Source organism: Rhinatrema bivittatum, chromosome 1, assembly GCF_901001135.1.
Source record: "Rhinatrema bivittatum chromosome 1, aRhiBiv1.1, whole genome shotgun sequence".
In the NCBI taxonomy this organism is placed as follows: domain Eukaryota; kingdom Metazoa; phylum Chordata; class Amphibia; order Gymnophiona; family Rhinatrematidae; genus Rhinatrema; species Rhinatrema bivittatum.
In genome coordinates, this window is record NC_042615.1 from 633,235,487 (window position 1) to 633,248,653 (window position 13,167).

Here is a 13,167-nt window from a genome sequence, read left to right on the forward strand (position 1 = left end):
TAACCAAATTGGTAGTGCAGTAATAATGGGAGATTTCAATTACCCCAATATTGACTGGGTAAATGTATCATCAGGACATGCTACAGAGACAAAGTTCCTGGATGGAATAAATGATAGCTTTATGGAGCAGTTGGTTCAGGAACCGATGAGAGAGGGAGCAATTTTAGACCTAATTCTCAGTGGAGAACAGGATTTGGCGAGAGAGGTAACGGTGGTGGGGCCGCTTGGCAATAGTGATCATAATATGATCACATTTGAATTAATGACTGGAAGGGGGACAGTAAGCAAATCCAAAGCTCTCGTGCTAAACTTTCAAAAGGGAAACTTTGATAAAATGAGAAAAATTGTTAGAAAAAAACTGAAAGGAGCAGCTACAAAAGTAAAAAGTGTGCAAGAGGCATGGTCTTTGTTAAAAAATTCCATCCTAGAAGCACAATCCAGAAGTATTCCACACATTAAGAAAGGTGGAAAGCAGGCAAAACGATTACCGGCATGGTTAAAAGGGGAGGTGAAAGAAGCTATTTTAGCCAAAAGATCTTCATTCAAAAATTGGAAGAAGGATCCAACAGAAAAAAATAGGATAATGCATAAACATTGGCAAGTTAAATGTAAGAAATTGATAAGACAGGCTAAGAGAGAATTTGAAAAGAAGTTGGCTGTAGAGGCAAAAACTCACAGTAAAAACTTTTTAAAATATATCCGAAGCAGAAAGCCTGTGAGGGAGTCAGTTGGAACGTTAGATGATCGAGGGGTTAAAGGGGCACTTAGAGAAGATCAGGCCATCGCAGAGAGGATGTTGGGGAGGTACCCGTACTGGAGAAAGTTTTCATGGGAAATGATTCAGATGGACTGAACCAAATCACGGTGAACTTAGAAGATATTGGTAGACCTGATTGACAAACTTAAGAGTAGTAAATCACCTGGACTGGATGGTATATACCCCAGAGTTCTGAAGGAACTAAAAAATGAAATTTCAGACCTATTAGTAAAAATTTGTAACCTGTCATTAAAATTATCCATTGTACCTGAAGACTGGAGGATAGCAAATGTAACCCCAATATTTAAAAAGGGCTCCATGGGTGATCCGGGAAACTATAGACCGGTTAGCCTGACTTCAGTGCCAGGAAAAATAGTGGAAAGTGTTCTAAACATCAAAATCACAGAACATATAGAAAGACATGGTTTAATGGAAAAAAGTCAGCATGGCTTTACCCAGGGCAAGTCTTGCCTCACAAATCTGCTTCACTTTTTTGAAGGAGTTAATAAACATGTGGATAAAGGTGAACCTGTAGATGTAGTGAACTTGGATTTTCAGAAGGTATTTGACAAAGTTCTTCATGAGAGACTTCTAGGAAAAATAAAAAGTCATGGGATAGGTGGCAATGTCCTTTTGTGGATTACAAACTGGCTAAAAGACAGGAAACAGAGAGTAGGATTAAATGGACAATTTTCTCAGTGGAAGGGTGTGGGCAGTGGATTGTCTCAGGGATCTGTATTGGCACCCTTACTTTTCAATATATTTATAAATGATCTGGAAAGAAATATGACAAGTGAGGTAATCAAATTTGCTGATGATACAAAATTGTTCAGAGTAGTTAAATCACAAGTAGATTGTGATAAATTGCAGGAAGACCTTGTGAGGCTGGAAAATTGGGCATCAAAATGGCAGATGAAATTTAATGTGGTCAAGTGCAAGGTGATGCATATAGGGAAAAATAACACATGCTATAGTTACACAATGTTAGGTTCCATATTAGGTGCTACTACCCAAGAAAGAGATCTAGGCGTCATAGTGGATAACACATTGAAATCGTTGGTTCGGTGCGCGGCGGCAGTCAAAAAAGCAAACAGAATGTTGGGAATTATTAGAAAGGGAATGGTGAATAAAATGGAAAATGTCATAATGCCTCTGTATCACTCCATGGTGAGACCGCACCTTGAATATTGTGTACAATTCTGGTCACCGCATCTCAAAAAATATATAATTGTGATGGAGAAGGTACAGAGAAGGGCGACCAAAATGATAAAGGGAATGGAACAGCTCCCCTATGAGGAAAGACTAAAGAGGTTAGGACTTTTCATCTTGGAGAAGAGAAGGCTGAGAGGGGATATGATAGAGGTGTTTAAAATCATGAGAGGTCTAGAATGGGTAGATGGGAATCGGTTTTTTACTCTTTCGGATAATAGAAAGACTAGGGGGCACTCCATGAAGTTAGCATGTGGCACATTTAAAACTAATCAGAGAAAGTTCTTTTTCACTCAAAGCACAATTAAACTCTGGAATTTTTTGCCAGAAGATGTTGTTAATGCAGTTAGTATAGCTGTGTTTAAAAAAAGATTGGATACGTTTTTGGAGAAATCCATTACCTGCTATTAATTAAGTTGACTTAGATAATAACCACCGCTATTACTAGAAAAAGGTAACATGGAATAGACTTAGTTTTTGGGTACTTGCCAGGTTCTTATGGCCTAGATTGGCCACTGTTGGAAACAGGATGCTGGGCTTGATGGACCCTTGATCTGACCCAGTATGGCATGTTCTTAACATCAAGATAGGTGGAGAGAACATTACCCAAATCTCATCTTGGAGTGAGTTTCCTCTCTGTGTCGGTCCTGAGATCTTCACAAGAGACCACTGTTCTGTTTGTACGTCTCACATTGAATGTCAAAGTGGCCCTAATCCTCTACACCAATACTAACGCACATCGACGAAAATTGCCTGAAAAAAAAAAAACGAACTGTGGGAAACCAAAATTTTCTGTGGAGCGCCCGATCCAAAGCCCAAACCAATATGTTTAAACAAAGCACATCTCTATAACTTATGAAACTACGTAGCAATATTTTGCCTTAGCTGCATAAGTTTACCAGCTATGTTAGATGGTTATAACTGATAAGACTAAGTACAAATATATATGTATATATTCAGTGACATGGCTATGCTGCTGAATTTACCATGTAATTTAGCTGGATAAGTTATATCTGGCCAAGGTACTTAAATGGCCATCTTTCAATATTGGGCCCCTAATGATTTAAAAAGTCACATAACTTTTTTCTAATATTTCTCAATGAAATATTTCAAAAGAGCAGACACATGAAATAGCATCCCATAATTAAAAATAATAAATAATGAAATAATAAAAAAATATCCAGCTTTCCATACCATTAAATAAATAAATACCTAGCATCTTTTGATTTCCCAGAGATTGTTGTAGATTTGGGTGAAGAAGGCCATACAATCTTTATCCTCTCTCTCTCTCTCCTTCACACACATAGGCACTCTCTTTCTCATATACATGCAGGCTCTCTTACACACATGCAGACTCTCTCTCAGACAGACATGCAGGCTTGCTCTCCTCTCTCAAGGATACATGTATGTTCTCAATCTCTCATGGACACATGCAGGTTATCTCTCATATACACATGCAGGTAGTCTCATACAGACATGTAGGTGCGCTCTCTCTCATACACATGCAGGATCTCACTCTCATGCACATATTCAGGCTCTCTCTCATACACACTTGCAGGCTCACACTCATGCACATATTTAGGCACCCTCTCACTCTTTCATACACACATGCAGGCTTACTCTCATGCACGTATTCATGTTTTCTCTCTTTCATACACACATGCAGGCTTACTGTCATGCACATATTCAGGCTCACTCTCATGCACATATTCAGACTTCCTCTATTTCAGACTCACAAGCTGGCACTTTCTCACATAGACACATATACCTCTCACACATCCTCTGTTCTTCTAGACCTTAGCCGAGCCCACGCTGCTCATTTATTGCCAGAGGGGGGAAATGGGAGGAAGAGGTCCTGCAACCACCAAGTGCATCCTGTTGCTGAGCCAGTAGGCCTTTCTTCAGGCCATGTTAGGTTGGGCTCCAACGTGGCCCTGTCAAGAACTCCCTCAGGCTGCATGGCCCTGCTGAGACATCCCTTGGGCAGCAACAGTTTGGACTCCATCATGGCCCCGCTGACACCTCCCTCGGTCCATATCGAGTTCTGCAGCAATCCCTCAGCAGGAGCTGAGATAACCATGTGACCAGTGCGACCAGCCCATCAGGGGATGCCTGATCCCACAATAGACCAATCCACCCCTGGTTAGAAGACATCAGTCAGGGTTGCAATTACATCCTTGTTGTATGGATAAAAAGATCTGTTTTGTATATGCTAGATCTAAGTATTTAAATTAACTTATTTCATCTATTTTTCTGCCATCTGTTACATCTCCTGGCTTTCAAACTTTGATGAATGATCTAGCTCATGGTCAAAGAATGTATGAATCTTATGGATCATTGGAAATATGATTTTCAACATTTCACCACTTGCATGTCTAATTATGTGGTCTATATTGCTTTTTATCCCTGTCTACTATTTTATGTAGGCAAAACAAACAATTTTCCAAAGATGTATTTTGGAACATTTGCTGTATAAATCTAAAAAGATTGAAGCACTTTTGATGACTCCTTGTCTAGATAAACAGCATGATTTTTTATCATTGAAGAGTTTTATTATGAAGAGATTAAAGAAAGACATTAGAGATGGTGATCAGGATAGATTATTAACTCAATAAGAACAGAGGTGGACATTTCACCATAATACTGTAGAGCTCTTTGGTTTAAATTCAGCCATAGAGTGGGCTTCTTTTTTGGCTGATTAAGCTCCAATTGGAGTGCATTTAATCAAATGTTTTTTTCTGAAATTGTGTGTGACAGTTTTGATTTTGAGTTATTGCACATGTCTGACTTTGGTTTTCCATATTAGTTTCCATGCATGCTTAAGCGTTTTTTACAAAGAAGCTTCATTGAGAGCAGTATTCCATTTGGAATGCATTGTTTTTGAGTGTGTGCAGACCTGTGAGTAAATTAAATAAGTGTATTTTGTTAGAGCTCATGATTTTATGTTACTCACACTTTTTCTAATATCTGTCTAGCTCTAGCTCTGAAGCAGCTGACGCAAAATTCTGGCCATTGTCAGCATGGCATTTATTGTATCTTAAACATTGCACCATGACCAACTTTAAGTTTATTTTGCCTTCTGGCATGGAAGAACAATTTTTCTCTTTAAGGTAGGTAATTTTAAAACAAATATCAAAAATAAAAAACAAAAATACATGTTGCAATAAAGTGTGTCTGGAAGTTTTTTTACCTATGATTGTAAAGATATGTATGCTCTAAATGCTTGTCAGTAATGGCATGAACAAATATCAGAGATCTTTTAAACAGAATTATGAATTTAGTTTTTTTCAAGCACTGATATTTGAATTGTTAGTGAAAAACTCTTTTGTGTGTAAAGTATTTTTTTAAACAGTCATGGTACCTGAAGATTGGAGGATATCCAATGTGCTGCCAATTATTTAATAGGACTCCAAGAGTAATACTGGAAAATATAGACCAGTGACCATGACGTCATTGCCGAGTAAAATAGAATAATCTATTTTTAAAAACATTACTGACCACATAGGCTTTAATAAGGGGGAGGGGGGAGTCAACACGGTTTTTGGAAATGGAAGTCTTGCATTACCAATTTACTAGGTTTCCTCCTAGGACAAGCAGGACATAAGAACATAAGAACATGCCATACTGGGTCAGACCAAGGGTCCATCAAGCCCAGCATCCTGTTTCCAACAGTGGCCAATCCAGGCCATAAGAACCTGGCAAGTACCCAAAAACTAAGTCCACACACATAGGTGACATCATTGGATGGAGCCGGCACGGAAAACCTATGTCAATGTTTCTGGAACTTTGTCTAGTCACACTGAGCATGTGGGGTTCCTCTTCAGTCTCTTATTTTCTGCGGAGATTTTGCCTCATGGTTAAGTGAACTCTTAGCTTTTTCTTTAGAAAATTGCCTTTGGCAAACTTTCATTGGTTAAATTTTTTTTTTCAAGTTTCCATTGACACCAGGTCCCTCTTGCTTGTTCCTCATAGGATCCTTAGTCAGGTTTTTCAACATTCTCGGTAAATTTATCTTCACTTCTGTACCCCCCCCATGGCAGAGGTGCCTAGGTGCCCAATGGCTTCAAGCACCCGCTACCACCGTTCTTGGACTACAGTGAGAATGAGGCTCTGTATGACCCCTGGGCAGATGACACTGCAGATTCCTTCTTCGAGGACTCGGATAGTCTTCCCTCAGAGCAATCTACTCCAGAGGAATGAAGGAAATCCAACCGGAGGACTTAACCTTTGCAGGTTTTGTGTGGGCAATTGTCAAGGTTTTCCCTTTTTGGTTGTTGATGAAGGAGGATACCAGGCACAAGATGCAGGAAATCCTCCAGTTCAAAGAGGCTTCTAAGGAAAGAGTTGCTGGTGAACAAGAAGGCAGAAGGGGTTTATCTCATCCAGAAAGCTACTGGATTCAAGAAGCATCAGCTGTCACACCAATCAGTGGAGGTCAAATACGGCCTCAAGAAGGCCAAGTGCTCTCAGACCCACTCCTCGGCAACCCCAGGGAAGAATAAGAGGACATTGGATGATTTTGGGAAGAAAGTACTCCAGGGAGCCATGCTCATTACCCTCATTGCCTCCTACCAGCTTTACATGAGCCAATATTCATGAAACCTCTGGAAGCAAGTGCAGGAGGTAGCTGAGCAGCTGAGCAGCTGCCTCAACAGCAGCAAGATACCTTCATTTTGCTGGTGCATATGGACCTGGAATGCGGAAAACACAAAGTCCGTACAACCTACAATGTTTTTTAAATCTCTGCAGTGGGAATTGACACCTGCATAGTGGCATGGTTGTGGGCCTCGGATCTCTGACCAAAGGTACAGGAAAAACTTGTTGACTTGCCATGTATGGGAGAGAATCTCTTCAGAGATAAGGTGAGGGATATGGTAGCCCAATTGTGGGACCACCATAAAACCCTCCAAACTCTCTCCACTAGCACTTCAGACCCAAGGAGGTCAGCAAGACAGGGTCAGAGGAAATCTTTCTAACCATAGAGGCCTCTCATTCTCATTTGCATTGGGTGGCAGGTGACCTTCCACAGCCATCCCAGGCAGCATAGAGCTCCCAAGCCCAATCCAGTGCCCATGACAAATCCCGAAATTGGGTTTTGACTGGATCATAGAGAGCACAAGCCAACCACCTGTACCTGAGATGCTGGATCTCTCAGTCAGGGCAGGCTATGGTTCTTCATGGATCAGTGGCCCAGTATAATCTTGGATCAGTGGGTTCTTTCCATTGTCCATCAAGGGTACCAATTAAGCCTATTGGGTGTCCTACCAAATTGCCCACCATGCCTGTTTTGGGGGCCAATAGTACATCAGGAGGTAGTGATAAGTGAGCTTTCTGCCAGTTTAATGGCCAGAGCTGTTAAATCTGTTCCACCAAGGCAAAGAGGGCAGGGATTCTGCACCCAGTACTTCCTGATTCCAAAGAAAACAGGAGGACTCCATGTCATCCTAGACCTGAGGGCCTTGAACAAGTTTCTAAAACGAGAAAAGTTCAAGATGGTTTCCTGGGCACCTTGATTCCCCTCTTACAAAAAGGAGACTGGTTGTGAAGGATGCATACATTCACATTGAGGTCTTCCCAAGTCACAGGTAGTATCTCAGATTTGTGGTGGGAAAACAAGCACTTCAAGTACAGAGTGTTGCCAATCGGGCTAGCATCAGCCACTCATGTCTTCACAAAATGCCTGGCCATGAAGGGGGCGCATCTCCACAGGTGGGAAGTGCATGTTTTCCCTTTTCTGGATGATTGACTGGTCAAGAGAACATCTCAGGCAGGAGCCACTATTTTCATGCACTTGAACATTCAGGTATTGGAGTCACTAGGGTTCGTCATAAACTACCCAAATTTCCATCTTAACCCATCACCTCAATTGGACTTCATAGGAGCCCTGCTAGACACAGCTCAGGCAAAAGCTTTCCTGCCATGGTCCAAGGTAGTCACCTTTGATGTCAATAGCAGTGATGATTCAATAGAGCCAGCAGGTGTCAGCTTGGCACATGTTAAGACTTTTGGGCCACATGGCCACAACCGTCCATGTTACTCCCATGGCACAGTTGCACATATGCAGAGCTTCATGGATCCTGAGGTCACAGTGGTGCCATGCCACACAGATGTTATTTTTACTGCTACAAGTTGGCAGTCTGTTAGGGTTTGCTCCTCCCAAGGGGAGGAGTTAGCAATCCTGTTGAGCTTTGCTCCCCCAGAGAGGAGGAGCCAGCAATCTGTTAGCGACTCTGCTACAGTTAGCAATCTGTTATAGGTTAGGACTGTGAAGTAGCAATCTGTTGTAGGAGCTGCTAGGATTAGTAATCTCTTGGCAAACTGTTATGGAGTTGCTCCTCAGAGGGGAGAGGTCAGCAACCATATAAGATCTGTTCTTCCAGAGAGGAGGAGTTAGTATCTGTTATGGATCTCCACACAGAGTGGCAACCTGATATACGAGAGTTCCCCTTAAGGGAGGTGTTGGCCATCTGTATGGTTCCCGCTAAGAAGTAGCAATTGGTTATGATACAGTTCCTGAGGAAGGAGATGTTAGCAACAGTTGAGGGTAGACTGTTTGTTGTACTCAGCTCTTGAAGTGTGAGAGATGAGCACTCTAATGTAGAATGGTGAATCCTTGGGCCGATGGCAGATGACAGCACCCTCAGGAGGATATCATGAGAGGGACCACCGACTAGGCTGGATTATGGAGACAGACACAGATAGTTCTTTATTAGACAGGTAGTAGAACCACCAAAGGTGGCAGTAGTGAGCTGATGTGCCTGGCAGGGCTGAAGTCCCTCAGATCCTGGAACTGCTATCTCCGGATTTGCTGAGCTGTAGAGAGAGACTCCTAGATAGTGAGTAGACAGGGTATGCTGGATACATAACCAGAAGTAGATGGTACACTCACATAGATTAATAAGAAGGCTCAGTATCTGGAGAGAGTTAGGCTCTCGAGGAGCGAGTACCTGGTTCCAGGGACAGCTCTGAGAGAGCTGTGGTAACTCACAGTTATCTATCTTTGTAATGGTTTCTAGGCAATAGAGAATAGTTAGCATATTCAGGAACAGGAGCTTCTAGGTGAGTACTGGTTCCTATACACAAACTGAAATAAGAACTCACAATATCTGTATATGAAATAACTTCTGAAATAGAAGAGAGTCTTTGGAGGGTTTTAGGAACATGTGCCCTCAAGGAGCAAGTACCGGTTCCTATCTGCAATCTGAAATAATAACTCATGATCTCCATACCTGTGATAGCATTTTGGACAGAAGAGAATCTTCAGAGTTCTAGTAACATGGGCCCTCGAGGAGCAAGTATCGGTTCCTATATGGAACTGGAATAGAAACTCACAATGTTCACGCTTGCAATAGCTTCAAGGCAATAGGGAGTCTTCTGAGCATTCAGGGACGTAGGCCCTCAAGTAGCGAGTACTGGATCCTGTCTTAGCAATCTGAAAACAAGAGGAGAGAGTGTGGCCCCCGAAGAGCGGGTACCCCTGGTAAGTTCGAAGAGGCAGAGCAGCGGAGAATGAAGCGGGTCGAGATGATCCCCGCAATCAATCCGTTGCTAACTAGATTAGTAAGCATAAGCAAAGACCTTTTATGTTGGAAGCGGATGACGTTACTAAGGGGGGACTCCCCCGAGGTTCTCGCCCTTGCTGGTACAAATATCAGAGTGCGCGCGCGCCCTACGTCATCAGGAAAATGGCGGATCCGCAGCATCAGGCCAGCCCGGGGACTCCGGGAAGAAACAGCAAGGAGAAACCGCGGCAAAATCTGTCCATCAGACCCGAAGAGAGTCGCCTCAGAGGTAGAGAGGGTGGAGCAAGGGCAAGAGCAGGCATGAACGCAACAGTACCCCATTCAAAGGGTGATCTCCTCTTTGGGTACCAGTTTAGGTATCAAGGATGCGAAAGGTGAACCTGTAGAAGCATCTCAATCCAAGAAGTAGGTCTGAGGTTCCCAAACGATGAAATTGGAGCCGAAGCCTTTCCAAACAGAAGACAATCCAACTCAACCTCTGTACGAAAATCCAGAATCTCTAATCTTGAGTTCAACTTCGTAGTTTATACACAATGACAGATGGATGTTGAGATTTTTTCAGAGTGTATGATGACATCAGCAGCAATGAGATGAGCTGCTGTGGTCGTCACTGAAGTTTCAGTGGAAATGGTGATGTAGAAAAATGTCCAAAGTCCACTTCTGGGTAATTCTTCTGCAGAATGCTGGAAGGGAAATGATGGCAATACCAGCAAAACGATCAGACTAATGGATGGAGATATCTTCATCCTCAGAATCAACAGTGCTGTAACCTCCAGCACGACTTCAAAGAGAACCAAACGTAAAGGCTGGTAACTTAGAGATGTCTTCTTTTTTGGAATCAACAGTGCCATAGTTCAGGGCACGACTTCCGAGTGAACTAATCGTAAAAGCTGGTGGCTAGAGATATCTTCTTCTTCGGAACTGCTGATAGCACCAGCAGACAAACAGGCTGGTAGTTAGAGATATCTTCTTCTTCGGAATCAACAGTGCTATAGTCCTTCAGCATGACTTCCAAGTAAACTGGTCATAGAAGATATCTCAAAATAGAAGTCCAAGAAGATAGTGAAGATGTAGAGCACCATCTAGCTATGGTAAACATAGCAACTGCTATGAATTAACAGCAGGTATTAATAGAACTGCTGGGGATGTTGATAAGATCCTCAAAAGAAGTGGTGGTGTAAAGAATCATCCAAAGCCCACTTCAAGTTGTGATGCAATAATGGATCTTCAAATTTGCTGAATGGACTCCTCAGGTCTTCCACAAGATGACTAAAAATAAAGTTGCCTCCTGCCCCTGAGTCCTTCAGAGCAGAGGTCTGACTCGTCACTGGTTCATGGGTCACAAAAACTGGACAAGAGAGTGGAGGAGATATCGCTGTAGAGCCCAAGAACAGTCCTCCCGCGGGACTCAGGCTTGTCCATTTCCCGGACGAATAGGGCAAGCAGAAACATCATGGCCTGGCTGACCACAGTACATGCACAGGCCGTTCTTCCTCCAAAATCTTCTCTCTTTAGAGGTCAAGTGACCATGGCCAGGTTCCTTCGGTTCTTTTTTCTCCACAGCAGGAAGTGCTGGGCCCATTCTTAGTGCAGGAGCACTGGTTAGTTTGAACCCAGGTAACACCTTAGGCCAGAGTTACTTCACCTTGTCTCAGAGCCGCCAGTCAATCTGAGTAGCTAAGGCTATCAATTCTTCCAGCGAGTCAGGTGTCTGACGAACAGCCAGCTCATCCTTCACGTAGGTATCCAGGCCTCTGCAAAAGAGTGTCTTCAGACATCTGGGGTCCCAGCGAAGTTCCACTGCAAGAGTTTTAAATTCTATGGCAAATTCAGCCAGGGATCTGTTGCCTTGCTTCAAGTCCAATAAAGCAAACCCGACAACAGATATACGAGCAGCGTCATCAAAAACGGATTTAAACAAGTCCATAAATCCTTCTATGTCCTGCAAAATAGGTTCCTTGCATTCCCACAAGGTAGATGCCCATGACAAGGTTCTCCCATCCAAGTATGACAGAATGTAGCTGGTCTTAGAGAGGCCCGTGGGAAACAATGAAGGTTGTAAGGTGAAATGCAAGCTGCACTGGTTCAAAAAGCCCCGAGTCTTCTGGAGTTCTCCGGAGAATCGAATAGGCGCCGGGAGTGGAACAGCTGTTTTTAAAGTTACCTCCTGTAACTGAGCTTCCTGTATAGAAGCTGTGCTTTGTATCTTCTGGGTGTGAAGCTGTTGAAAGGCTGCAGTAAGTTTCTCCAAGGTTTCTTGCTGTTCTGAGATGTGTTGAGTCAGCCCGGAATAGCCTGAAAAGCAGAAAGGTGAGCCGGGTCCATGGGCTACTGTCATCCAATACTTAGCTGGGTTCCCAGGAGTACTGCTTCTCCAAATTCATTTCTTTTAAAGCCAAATTCACTGGAGTTAACTTCAGCAATTTTTAAAGCCGGATTCACTGTAGTTAACCTCTCCAAATTTTAAAGCCGGAATTACTTCTCCAAATTTTAAAGCCGGATTCACTGGAGTTAGCAATCTGTTATCTTTACTGCTACGAGTTGGCAGTCTGTTAAGGCTTGCTCCTCCCAAGGGGAGGAGTTAGCAATCCTGTTGAGCTTTTCTCCCCCAGAGGGGAGGAGCTAGCAATCTGTTAGCGACTCTGCTAGGGTTAGCAATCTGTTATAGGTTAGGACTGTGGAGTAGCAATCTGTTGTAGGAGCTGCTAGGATTAGCAATCTGTTGGCAAACTGTTATGGAGTTGCTCCCCAGACAGGAGAGGTCAACAACCATATAAGATCTGTTCTTCCAGAGAGGAGGAGTTAGTATCTGTTAAGGATCTCCACACAGAGTTGCAACCTGATATATGAGAGTTCCCCTGAAGGGAGGTGTTGGCCATCTGTATGGTTCCTGCTAAGAAGTAGCAATTGGTTATGATACAGTTCCTGAGGAAGGAGATGTTAGCAACAGTTGAGGGTAGACTGCAAGGTAGCAGTTTGTTGTACTCAGCTCTTGAAGTGTGAGAGATGAGCACTCTAATGTAGAATGGTGAATCCTTGGGCCGATGGCAGATGACAGCACCCTCAGGAGGATATCATGAGAGGGACCACCGACTAGGCTGGATTATGGAGACAGATACAGATAGTTCTTTATTAGACAGGTAGTAGAACCACCAGAGGTGGCAGTAGTGAGCTGATGTGCCCGGCAGGGCTGAAGTCCCTCAGATCCTGGAACTGCTATCTCCGGATTTGCTGAGCTGTAGAGAGAGACACATAGATAGTGAGTAGACAGGGTATGCTGGATACATAAACAGAAGTAGATGATACATTCACATAGATGTATTTAATTATTTATTTTATTTTAACATTTTTATATATCGGTTAACATGTAACAAAAAGGACAAGCCAAAACGAGGCATATCTTTTACATGGAACAGAAAACAGTTAATAAAATAACAGGTTAACATTAATGGAAAGCTATCATTAGTCTTTCAACTGCTCTCCCCCAGCTCACAATGAAGTGCCATTCCCGGTCCGGCCTCAATGGTGCTCTCCTTACTTTTCTATCCTACCCCAGTTTTCCTCTTCCCCAGCTTCTAAATGCCTGTCACGTCAACTTCTGTCCCTCTGCACCCTTCTCCCAGTGCTCCAATTTGCAATTAAATCCTCGCATTGTAAATATTCTCGTCTAACCAAAGT